Source organism: Protopterus annectens, chromosome 2.part1 (genome assembly GCF_019279795.1).
Source record: "Protopterus annectens isolate FY-2018-M chromosome 2.part1, PAN1.0, whole genome shotgun sequence".
In the NCBI taxonomy this organism is placed as follows: Eukaryota; Metazoa; Chordata; order Ceratodontiformes; family Protopteridae; genus Protopterus; species Protopterus annectens.
The window spans coordinates 1,840,184,601-1,840,196,600 of record NC_056729.1 but is presented as its reverse complement, the minus strand read 5'-3'; positions in this window follow the sequence as shown (position 1 = coordinate 1,840,196,600).

The following is a 12,000-nucleotide window of genomic DNA, read 5'->3' as shown; positions in this document are numbered from 1 at the left end:
TATTTGCTTGAGTACACTTGAACTGTATCTGTGGACACTCTAGCTTTATCTACCTATATATGTGTCTGTATATGTCTGCCTGTGTGCACTTTATGCACCTGCATATACTGTACCTACATACTTTATACCTGTGCCTGTGCACCCTTATTACAATGGATCTGCATGTGCACCATTTCTGTACACATTTGCTAATAATGCGGACTCTGTACAAATACAGATAAAGACACTGTACCTGTGTCTATTTACATGTCCAGTATACGTGTTCTTGTTCCTAGCTGCAGCATATCTGAGTCATTGTACACTTTTTGTCTGTACCTGTGTACACCATGTATGTGTCAGTACTTCTTCTTATATACATTCTATCTGTGTCTGTGTTCACTTTACTTGTATCTGCATAAATATTGTATATAAAAACACAGGTTCAGCAAGCTATAAATCCACCCAAATAGTAGAACGAAGTTTTACGTTCACTCGTATCGTAGAGTCAAGCTGTTCAAAAACTCCAAAAGGGAATTGAAGGACAAACAAGTCCACAAATTTAATAAAAAGTTGGTTTAAAGCACTTTTTGTTTGCCTCAATCAGCTAAACTTCATCAGAAACATATTAAAGTAAGCTACAAATGCCATTTATACAAACAGCTGGTTGATAATTAACCAATTACAGGTCTTGCACATTGCCTCATTTTAAAGGCAAACCAGTTCATAAAAATTGCAGCAACTCTACACACAGTAATAAAGAATGTTAAATAAAGAAGTGACTGATCTAAAAAGGTGACAGTCACAAGTGTCTAAAAATAGAATATAAAAAATATTGCATATCACTAAATTGACTATAGTGTAACAACAACAATACATTAACAATCTGCATTCAAACTGGAACCTTAGTTTGAGAGACAGCCTTACAGAACTATCTGCAAATATATAGAGCTGAGTATACTTTTTAGTATTATTCTGTATTATAGAGCTAAATTGTTTGCTTAGATATCTGTTGTATATATATATATATATATATATATATATAGAGAGAGAGAGAGAGAGAGAGAACAGTATATATTTTTGGCTTTATAATTTGCACATTCCTCACATCTGTGTTGAAACTTTTTCCTCACCCCCCCCCCTCATTTCCTGCCTTGTCTTCAGCTATATAATTGAGCTAGTGTTGTGTGTCCTGTTAATTAACAATCTGCATTCAAACTGGAACCTTAGTTTGAGAGACAGCCTTACAGAACCATCTGCAAATATATAGAGCTGAGTATACATTTCTGTATTATTCTGTATTATAGAGCTAAATTGTTTGCTTAGATATCTGTTGTATATATATATATATAGAGAGAGAACAGTATATATTTTTGGCTTTATAATTTGCACATTCCTCACATCTGTGTTGAAACTTTTTCCCCACCCCACCCTCATTTCCTGCCTTGTCTTCATCTATATACTTTAGCTAGTGTTGTGTGTCCTGTTAATTAACAATCTGCATTCAAACTGGAACCTTAGTTTGAGAGACAGCCTTACAGAACTATCTGCAAATATATAGAGCTGAGTATACTTTTCTGTATTATTCTGTATTATAGAGCTAAATTGTTTGCTTAGATATCTGTTGTATATATATATATATATATATATATATAGAGAGAGAGAGAGAACGAACAGTATATATTTTTTGGCTTTATAATTTGCACATTCCTCACATCTGTGTTGAAAGTGCCCCCCCCCCCCAGTTCTTGGCTGTAGTTTAAATTTGGTGGCTTTTGCAGTGCCTGCCCCACTGTAGATTTGATCTAAGATACTCCCCCAGGGTCATCTCTTTACCGCATTCTACCTAATTAACCCTTTCTGCACTTGCTTTTAGTCCTTTTTAATTTAATTACATTTTTTCAAACTGTGTGTGGACTAATATTGCTACATATTCAAGTGTGCCAGCTTGCACTGCATGAGAATTGTATTTACTACTGGTTTTGCTACTTTTCTGAAAAAAAAAAATTCATCTGCTTTTACTGTACTTGTGTTTCTTCCTACTTTACTTTGCTTTTGCGTCATCTTAAAAGTACTCAGTTGTATTTATTACTGCTTGGTGTAACTCATTCTAAGCCTTTTAGTTTCAACACTTGGGCTTCAGACCAGTTGTTTTACATTGAGAGGGTTTGTGGTCTGCACTGTGGTGGCAGAACAGGTAGCTTACATCCTTCTAAGTTGGGAATTGCTGATTGAGGGCTCAGTGTCTGTTATTCTAAAAGTGTATTAATTCTGGTTTAAGCACTTGGGCTTTCAGGCCAGTTATTTTACATTAAGAGGGTTTGTGGTCTGCACTCTTGTGGGAGGAGACGCTTCTGAGCTGGGAATTTCTGGTTATAGTGCATGCATATCTGAACTGCTTCTTACTGAAAATGGTACACCTTGTTTGCTGTAGCATAGACTAGATCCAGGCCTGCTGAATCTAGCTTTGTTTGTATAACTTGAGCACTAATCCAGGCATTCTTTAAAGTATTCAATTGTATTTATTACTGCTTGGTAGTGACTTGATTAAAGTGTAGCTATCATTCTAAGTCTTTTGGATTAAGCACTTGGGCTTCAGACCAGTTGTTTTACATTAGGAAGGTTTGTGGCATGCACTGTGGTGGCAGGACAGGTAGCTTTCATCCTTCTAAGTTGGGTACTGCTGATTGAGAGCTCAGTGTCTGTTATTCCTAAAGTGTATTAGTTCTGGTTTATGCACTTGGGCTTTTGGCCAGTTATTTTACATTAAGAAGGTTCGTGATCTGCACTCTTGTGGGAGGAGAGGCTGGACTCTGCCCTTCTGAGCTGGGAATTTCTGGTTAAAGGTTTATAGTGCCTGCATATTTGAACTGTTTCTTACAGAAATTGGTACACCTTGTTTACTGTAGCATAGACTAGATCCAGGCCTGCTGAATCTAGCTTTGTTTGTATGCTTGTTGTTTGTTTGCTTGTTATTTCCCTGGAACGCTAATTCCACCTAAAACATGGCTTCTCAGAGCTTCTGTGGATCCCTAGTGATATCTGCATTGCTTACTGTACTTATTTCCTTGTTTCACTTGAAAAAAAGTTACTGTTTGTCATTTTTGCATTTAAGTTACCTGTAACACATTGCACTTAAGTTACCTGGCACTTGCTCACTAAAGCAATTATATAAGTCAGCACTAAAAATTAAAAGCACTACACCCTCACTCCCCATTGGCCCTTGTTTTCAATTATAAAGGAATTCCCAATATTATTCTAGCATGTCCAAAGGTCAGTTGTCAATCTCCTATCCGGTCCAGCTAGTGAACCTGGGAATCTTGAGGCAATGTTACAACTGCCTCATGTACACAGACAACCCTCTCCTCCTCCCAACAAATTCCAACACATGTGAGAGATGCAACCATATAGCCAAACTGGAGGCTAAGCTTTCTCAACTCAGTACTGGCATAACCAGTCAGGAGGAGAAGGAAACCACACTCACTACAATTCCAGTCTCACATAGACCTACCACAACAGCAAACCAAACACATAATCACACAAAAACCTACTTGGAGGCTTTAAATAAAGATCTGCCTAAGCAGCAGAGACCTCCAAAGCAGACACCCAAGCAACCGCTACCCCAAAACAAAACACGTGCAACACATATCTTACAAGGCCAGTGTGCTGAACAGTCACAGCCCTTAAGGCTAAACAACACACCTGATACACTTGTAATAGGTGACTCTATCGTCAGGCAGACTGACGTCCCGCTCACCAAGCTGAACAAGGAGAAGGTCACGGTGAGCAGCCTGTCGGGCGCTAGGATCCGCCATGTAACACAAGCACTCAGGTCACTCCAAGGCAAGTACAAATATGACTCAGTCATTGTCCATGCTGGTGTGAATGACCTGAGACGTACCTCCCTGGACTACATGAAAAGAGACATAGAGGAGCTCTCTGAGCATGTAGCCCAGGCTGGTATGACCCTGACCTTGAGTAGCATCTTACCCTCACCAAGAATGATGCCACAATATGAAGACAAGATGATCAATTTCAACAACTGGCTTAAGTACTGGTGTCATTCAAAGGGGATCCAATGCCTTTCAGCCTGGGATGATATGCTTGACAAGCCACGATGCTTCGCTAGGGATGGCTTGCACCTGTCACCCCTGGGCTTTTGGATATTGGCAAAGGCTCTTGCTACCCCCATAGTGCCTTTTTTAGGCAGGGCTCAAAAGACAAACCCACCTCCACAGGTATCACAAGGGATAAGAAACTAAGAGTAATGCTACTCAATGCCAGAAGTCTAAACCTCAAGATGCATGCACTTGAAACTCTCCTTAGCATGGAGAACATCGATATCTGTGCAGTAACAGAAACCTGGTTCAGTGCTCCTGAGAGCACCCCAGCACTACCAGGTTATACCTCATACCATGCTTTTCGGCCCCAAAACTTGGCGCTTTTCGTCAGCTCTGTGGGCTGACTTCTTCAGAAACACAGCAACTGACAATATGAACCAGATAAAAAGGGTTATCAATCAACCTACCTCTATCAATTAGCAGCTCAACTCAAATTTAAAGCGGCAACACCAATGACAGTTAACAAATGGCTAAATCCCATAATACTAATAATACTAATAATACTAATGAAAACGATAAAAGCAGAAGGAAACAGAAAACACGTACACTTATTAGTTTAAAACATTTATACTTTTGTTAAAAAATTATTATTAAATATTTCGAAAAATATGAAAAATGTATATAATATTGTATTAAAATAAGCACTACCTAATAAAAAATGAAGTACTGTAATATTCTGGTACAAAAATAATGGGTATATTATATGTATAGTAAGAAATTATATAGCATTCCCAGAAAACAACTAGACCCTATATTAGGTTACAAGTTTCATATCAAACATACTGGTAGTAATATTGGTGGTAATATTGGTAGTAATATTGAAGTAATATTGGTAGTAATATTGGTAGTAATATTGAAGTAATATTGGTAGTAATATTGGTAGTAATATTGGTGGTAATATTGGTAGTAATATTGGTAGTAATATTGGTGGTAATATTGGTGGTAATATTGGTAGTAATATTGGTGGTAATATTGGTAGTAATATTGGTGGTAATATTGGAAGTAATATTGGTAGTAATATTGGTGGTAATATTGGTAGTAATATTGGTAGTAATATTGAAGTAATGAAAATATCAAAATAACAAAGCAGTCGTCTCTTAAGACTATTCAATTTCAATATACTTCCAATTGAACAAGACTCATTTAATCCAGGGTGGCTATACGCATTCAACGTCACCTGCCATTTTAGTTCTAGTTCCTCCAGTTTCAAATTTCTAGGGCCTCCTCTTGGGTCAGTTCTCACATGGTCGATGGCCATAAATCTAAAACCATGGTTTGAATAGCCAGCTATATGTTTTGCAAGTGCATTCCCAAGTTTCCCTTTCCTAATGGCATACAGGTGTTCGTACATCCTTTCTCGTAATCTTCTTTCGGTTTTACCGATATAGAATGCTGGGCAGGATGTACACCTAGCTAGATAAGTGATAAATGTAGAGTTGCAGTCAAATTTACTCTTCAACTTAAATTTTAATCCATTCAGACAGAACGAGTTGCCTTCGTGTACGTGTTTACAGTAGTTACAATTCAGATATTTGTGCATACCAGGACATCTCACTGTAGATGTATCTTGCCTTTCTAACAGAGTTTTAATGTTATTCCCTTTCCTATAAACTACCGTAGGTTGTTCACCTAGATTTTCATATAGCTCGGGCTGCATTTTAAACAAGTCCCAGTTTTTCTTCAATATAGATAGACAAAGGGTACTCGTGCTGAAAGTGGTTATAAACTTAACAGTAGAGTTATTGTTTAGTTCTCTCATGTCCACAATGACCCCTTTCCACCAAATTTGCAACACTATCCATAATGGGTAATTTAGTGTTAGCTCTCAAAAGTGGCAAGTACACGTTATTACGTCTTTTATCCATTACCTCCTGTACTATTGGGTCAAGAAAGGTTTCGGGATAACCCCTATGGAGGAACATTTTCTGTATGTCAGCACATTCCTTAAGAAAATCCTCATCCAAACTGACCATTCTAGAGGCTCTTACCAGCTGCCCTTTTACAACTGATTTCTTCTGGTGATAAGGATGGCAGCTGGTATAATGAAGGAAGGTGTTCGAATATGTAGATTTTCTGAAAATATTGGCTGTAAATGCATTTAAATTATAATTTTTACTTAAGAAAATATCCAAATAAGCAATAGTGTCACAGTGGAATGTGTAAGTAAATTGAAAGAAATCAGTAGTGTTGTTGAAGTATTCAATGACTTGGTGACCATCATTCTCACTACCTTTAAATAAAATGAAAATGTCATCCAAAAACCTTGTATAAAACAAGAAAGTATCAGAGAACCTATTGCCTTTGAAAACAAACTCTGATTCCCAATAGGCCATTTCCAAATTTGCTACACTTCCTCCGCAAGGCGAACCCATGGCAACCCCTATTTTTTGCAAAAAAGAATTTGTTGAGGTACAAGAAATAGTTGTTTGTTAGAACCAAGTCCATAAGGACTGATACTAGGTCAATTTCCCTAGTGGGTGCGTTGTGTTTCATAAGCGTAAGACCTATCCATTCTAGTGCTACCTCATGGGGTATGCTAGTGTACAGGTCCTTTACATCAATTGTGAGGAAGTTGTAGTTCTTATCGTAACTCAAGGTGTCAATGTTCTTCAAAAAAGTCCAAGAGTCTTTACAAATTTGGGACTCCTTGGCCAAGTATTTTTGCAGGATGGCATCCAAAACCCTAGCACAAGAGTATGTAGGGTATCCCCTACTGTCCCACAGAGCTGACGAAAAGCACTTTAAACAATAAATAGTCATTATAGATAAGCTCACCAGCTTAAATATAAACCCCTATGTCACTAGATGGGTTGCAAACTGGCTCAAGGACAGAACCCACATGGTTAGAATTGCTGGAGCCATGTCAGACTCCAAACCAGTTACAAGTGGCATCCCACAAGGCTCAGTCCTGGGACCTCTCTTGTTCGGCATATATTTCTCGGAGGTACAGGCCAACACAGAAGGACTGTGGCTGACCAAGTTCGCAGATGACTGCAAACTGGGTGCCATAATCGACTCTCTAGCCGACACAAGCATCCTCCAAAAGGGCCTCATAGAAACAGACAACTGGTGCCAGAGCCATGGCCTCAAGCTAAACGCCAAAAGTGTATAGTCATCCCTTTGGCAAAAACAAAGTGCCCACAAATTACCACATAGGTGGTAATCCATTAAGTACAGAAGAAGTAATTAGGGACCTGGGGACCCAAGTTGATAGCAATCTCTCATTTGACAACCACGTGGCCAAAGTGGTTAGAAAAACATTTTATATAGCCCACCTAATCATGAAGGGATTCACATCTAGATTAGGGGAGGTTATCGTGCCTCTTTACTCATCCCTCATCAGGCCCATAATCGAGTACAATGCCCCTTTTGGGATGTACCCTACCAAACACCTGCAGCAACTGGAAAGACCCCAAAAGTACCTCACCAAGAGGATCAAAGGGCTCAAACAGATGCCATATGCTGCCCTGTTAAAGAAACTCCAGCTCTACTCAGTGGCATACCGCCTGCTCAGAGGCGACCTGTGCCTGACGTATAAAGCTATGTCCAACCCGGAATTAAGGGACATGCTGCACCTCAAAAAATCCAAATCCCATCGAGCTACACGCTCGAGAGACTTGAACCTCAGCACTGAAATAAATAGGACATGCTGGAGGGACAGATTCATAACCCAGAGGCTCCCTTCACTCTGGAATAAAATCCCAGTCCAGGTTAGGCAGAGTCCCTCATTGACTCTCTTCAAGAGGAATCTTGATGAGTGGATGGGAGATCGTAGGTTTACCCCGGGTATCACTTCTGTGTCACTGTTAGACAGAGGCACAGTATACTAACCTCGAAAAAGGGCATAGCAAAATTAATTTAAAATGGGTGGCGAAAGCCAAACATACTCTGGCAAGGCTTATAAATGCCCTAGGGCAGATAGCCTAGTATGAACCTATGAACCTATGAACCTATAAAGTACCCAGTTAAAGTAAACAAAGTTAAACATCATATGAACACCAATATGCAATGAAGAAACAGAAACTGTAAAATGCTTTAGCTAAACACGTTTTTACTAACCAAGAACATGCCTTTAAGTTTATTATTATAGACCAAGTAAAGGCTGATAGTAGGGGTGGGCCTAGACCCTTGAAATTCGAGGAGCTTGAATTAACTTGGCGAGTTAGATAAATGCCTGTAATCCACCTGGTTTGTATGATTCTTGCTCCATTAGTAGTATTTTAAAATTAAAAATTTAAAGAAGTAGGAATTTAGCTTCAGTCAGGAAGTTGGTTAGTGTTAGCCACCGAAGGCATCTTAGTACCTGCTGCTAACGACTTCATAGAGAGTTTTTCCAGTAGTACAACAGGATTAAACACCCGTGGATGTTTAACTTTGTTTACTTTAACTGGGTACTTTATGTATTGTTGTTGTTCACTATAGTCAATTTAGAGATTCCATTTTTAGACACTTGTGACTGTCACCTTTTTAGATCAGTCACTTCTTTATTTAACATTCTTTATTACTGTGTGTAGAGTTGCTGCAGTTTTTATTAACTGGTTTGCCTTTAAAATGAGGCAATGTGCAAGACCTGTAATTGGTTAATTATCAACCAGCTGTTTGTATAAATGGCATTTGTGGCTTACTTTAATATGTTTCTGATGAAGTTTAGCCGATTGAGGCAAACAAAAAGTGCTTTAAACCAAATTCTTATTAAATTCGTAGACTTGTTTGTCCTTCAGTTCTCTTTTGGAGTTTTTGAACAGCTTGACTCTATGATACGAGTGAACGTAAAACTTCGTTCTACTATTTGGGTGGATTTATAGCTTACTGAACCTGTGTTTTTTTGGTTTTAATAGATTGACTGCCGTTTTTTGTTTTCTGCATATTGTATATCCTGTGTGCATGCCACCTACATGTTTGTATACAATCCCTCTACTTGTGTGCAGTTAACTGAGCCTTTGTCCATCCTGTCTGTACAAGTGTAATATCTACCTGCATTTGTTCAAACTATGCTGGTACCTGTGTCTGTGCACCTCTTCATATGTACATTTACATAACATCCATACCTATGTACACTATATCTGGGTTTGTGTGCACTTTTTTCTGTCCCTTTAGACATTTCACCCGTGTCTCTGTATTTTACCTCTGCTTGCATACACTTTCCCTGCACCTGTCTTGACGTTTTCTGTGCCTGAGTACAGACTGTGTTATAATGATAAATTTATTCTGGTGTTTTTAATATTTTTGTGTCCTCAGATATTACTGGTTAGTTCCATTGCAACATAAAATGAATGTTGTAGTCAGTTCATCCTGTGTTGTAATTGAAGAAGTTTCTGCAAAGTTTTTGTCTTAAGAGGCTGTTCATTGGTCAAAGGGTCCTTCACCCAGCCCATGTTCCCAATGAGCAAATGAACAAAAGTGAGCCCTCCCACATCCCTTTCCCCCCAATGTCATCCTTCCTTATTTCATCTCGTCATCCCCTTACTTACGGTCTCTCATTCATCCAACCCCATTTTGTCTTTGCACCTCTCACACTTCTCTCCTTTCTACTCCTCTTCCCACTACGTCTCTCTTACCTTTTCTCTGTCTTCTCCCCGTGGTGTCCTGTCCCATAACTATTCACAGTCACCTCTCTTCATGCCTTCATACCTCATAAGCCATCTCAGTCATTATGGCTACATCTTATTCATAAAGCTCTGCTAAGCATAATTCCATTTTCCACCCATGTTTTGACATCGTAAACTGCTTCTTGAACTAAAAATTGTTGCATATTCTTGCATCTGTAAATATTCATATGTTTTTTTCAGCATATGTTTATTTGTGTAAATGTGTTTGTTTCTTATGTGATACTCTTCATCCAGAATGTGCCTGCAAATTGTTTGTTGAGATCAGTGCAGTACTCGGGTAAATAAATAAATAAATACAATTAAATAAAAATAAATAATACATTGTCTGTCACTGTACAGTCTACATGCATCTGTGTAGACTGATCCTGTACATAAATGTGCTGCTCTATACATGTACTCTGACTGTATACACACACATATATATATATATATATATATATATATATATATATATATATAGAGAGAGAGAGAGAGAGAGAGAGTTGTGTGTGTTATTAGTGCCTTCATTTCTGATCCTCATGGGACTGTATAACTTATGTCCTCTCCTCCCCAGTAGATATAAAATATGCAGCACTAGCAGATTTTATCATGATGGACACCTAACAATGGTCTTACATTTTTAAACCACTCATTTTTCCTGCAGATAAATTACTGCTTTAATCTCCAAAGCTTTGCTTTTACTGGGTCAGCATCATTACTTAGATTTGCTGCAAAGTTTACGGTTTCTGTTTGCTGTGAGGAGTAAGAACTGTAAGTGGTGGGTGGGACGCATCCTGACACCCACTTATAAGCCTGGGTATGTTGGCTACAGGACAGAGGCATGCAGAGAAATCTTCACTGATGGATTCTCCCATGGGAATTAGCCTGAGGCTACTTCCCCTCCCCAAAAGTAACACCACCTTTTAGTGGTTAGACACCAACAGCTGGAAACCATTGGGAATAGATTCCAGGAACAAGTCAGCCACTAAGAGCAGAAACTCAGGCTTCAGCTAAGGGCTGTAGATGCTCAGCACCTCGTTAATAAATAAAAACTGCTCAAATGGCAACATTTTAAGTGTGCTAATCCACTAACACATTCCAGCACACTGTGTCTTCTTACACAAATCTATTCCTTTCATTATCACAGATTTTGTACCAAGGTACAGTTATCCCATGCTAAACCTACTGCATCAGCTGTTACAGTTAACGGTGTATTGTAATGCCTAGGATAACACTAACAAAGCAATACATTCTGCTGCATTACAAAATAAACTGCAGATGTGAGTGCAACTTGTTCAAAAATGAGAAAAGAAGCCACATTAAATTAACCAAATGCTAAAAAAATCTCTTATGTCTACTGCATTACTATATCATAGTCTATATAAATTACATACAGAAACAATTAACACTACAGTGTAATAACACACTGACCCTGTATGAGTTGTGGTACATTTTAGTTTGAGACTAGGTATAACTAATAAAACCGAGACTTAAATATGCAGATTGTTAAACCGCATCGTACTTTTGTGCAGCACAGCGGAGGCACATCTTTTCCTTTACATTTAATACTCATTTATAAGTTTGGAACTGTAAACTTTTACTTTTAATTATCCTGCACCAACTATCTCTGAATACTCCATTCTCTGAACCCTGGAGTTCTACACCAAACTGTTGAAATGATAAAAATGCTGTTCATGAGTTACTGAAAGGGCATTGTACAAATACTGTGAATAACCATTTTTTTTAATTTATGGTAAAATAACTGGATACTGGATTCATTTCTAGTCAGAGTACCATTACTGAAACATCCAGACCAGCTGCATACCTCAGTGCAGAGTCTTCCGGTATGTATAATCCGACTGCATTTAACTAAATTCCACAGATAAAATTAATTCCTTTCAATACTAAAATGTTCTGTGTTTGAAACTATATTACAACCAACTCAGGCATAGACTGTCATGTCTTTTATGATATTAACTGTTCACTTATAGAGAAAATTCCAGGTATCTGGAGATGACCAGTAAGTAGAAGGGAAAAGGATGTTTGGATTATTGGTCTTCTGTTGGACTAGAACATGGTATGCTTTCTTTGGCATCTTGTTGAAGCTCGGAAGAATATAGGAGAACAGACTCAAGCAAGATGTGGTGAGCCATGTAAATGTCCATGTGTCCTAGTTCTTACAAATGAAAGGTGATAGGAAGAGTCACAACTCCTAGTATGGTCCATATATATTGCAGCAGAGCTAGTGTCAGTGTAGGCCCCCCAGGAACCTGCCTCATGCTGCAGTAAGGAACAAGGTTTGCACACATTCCTAT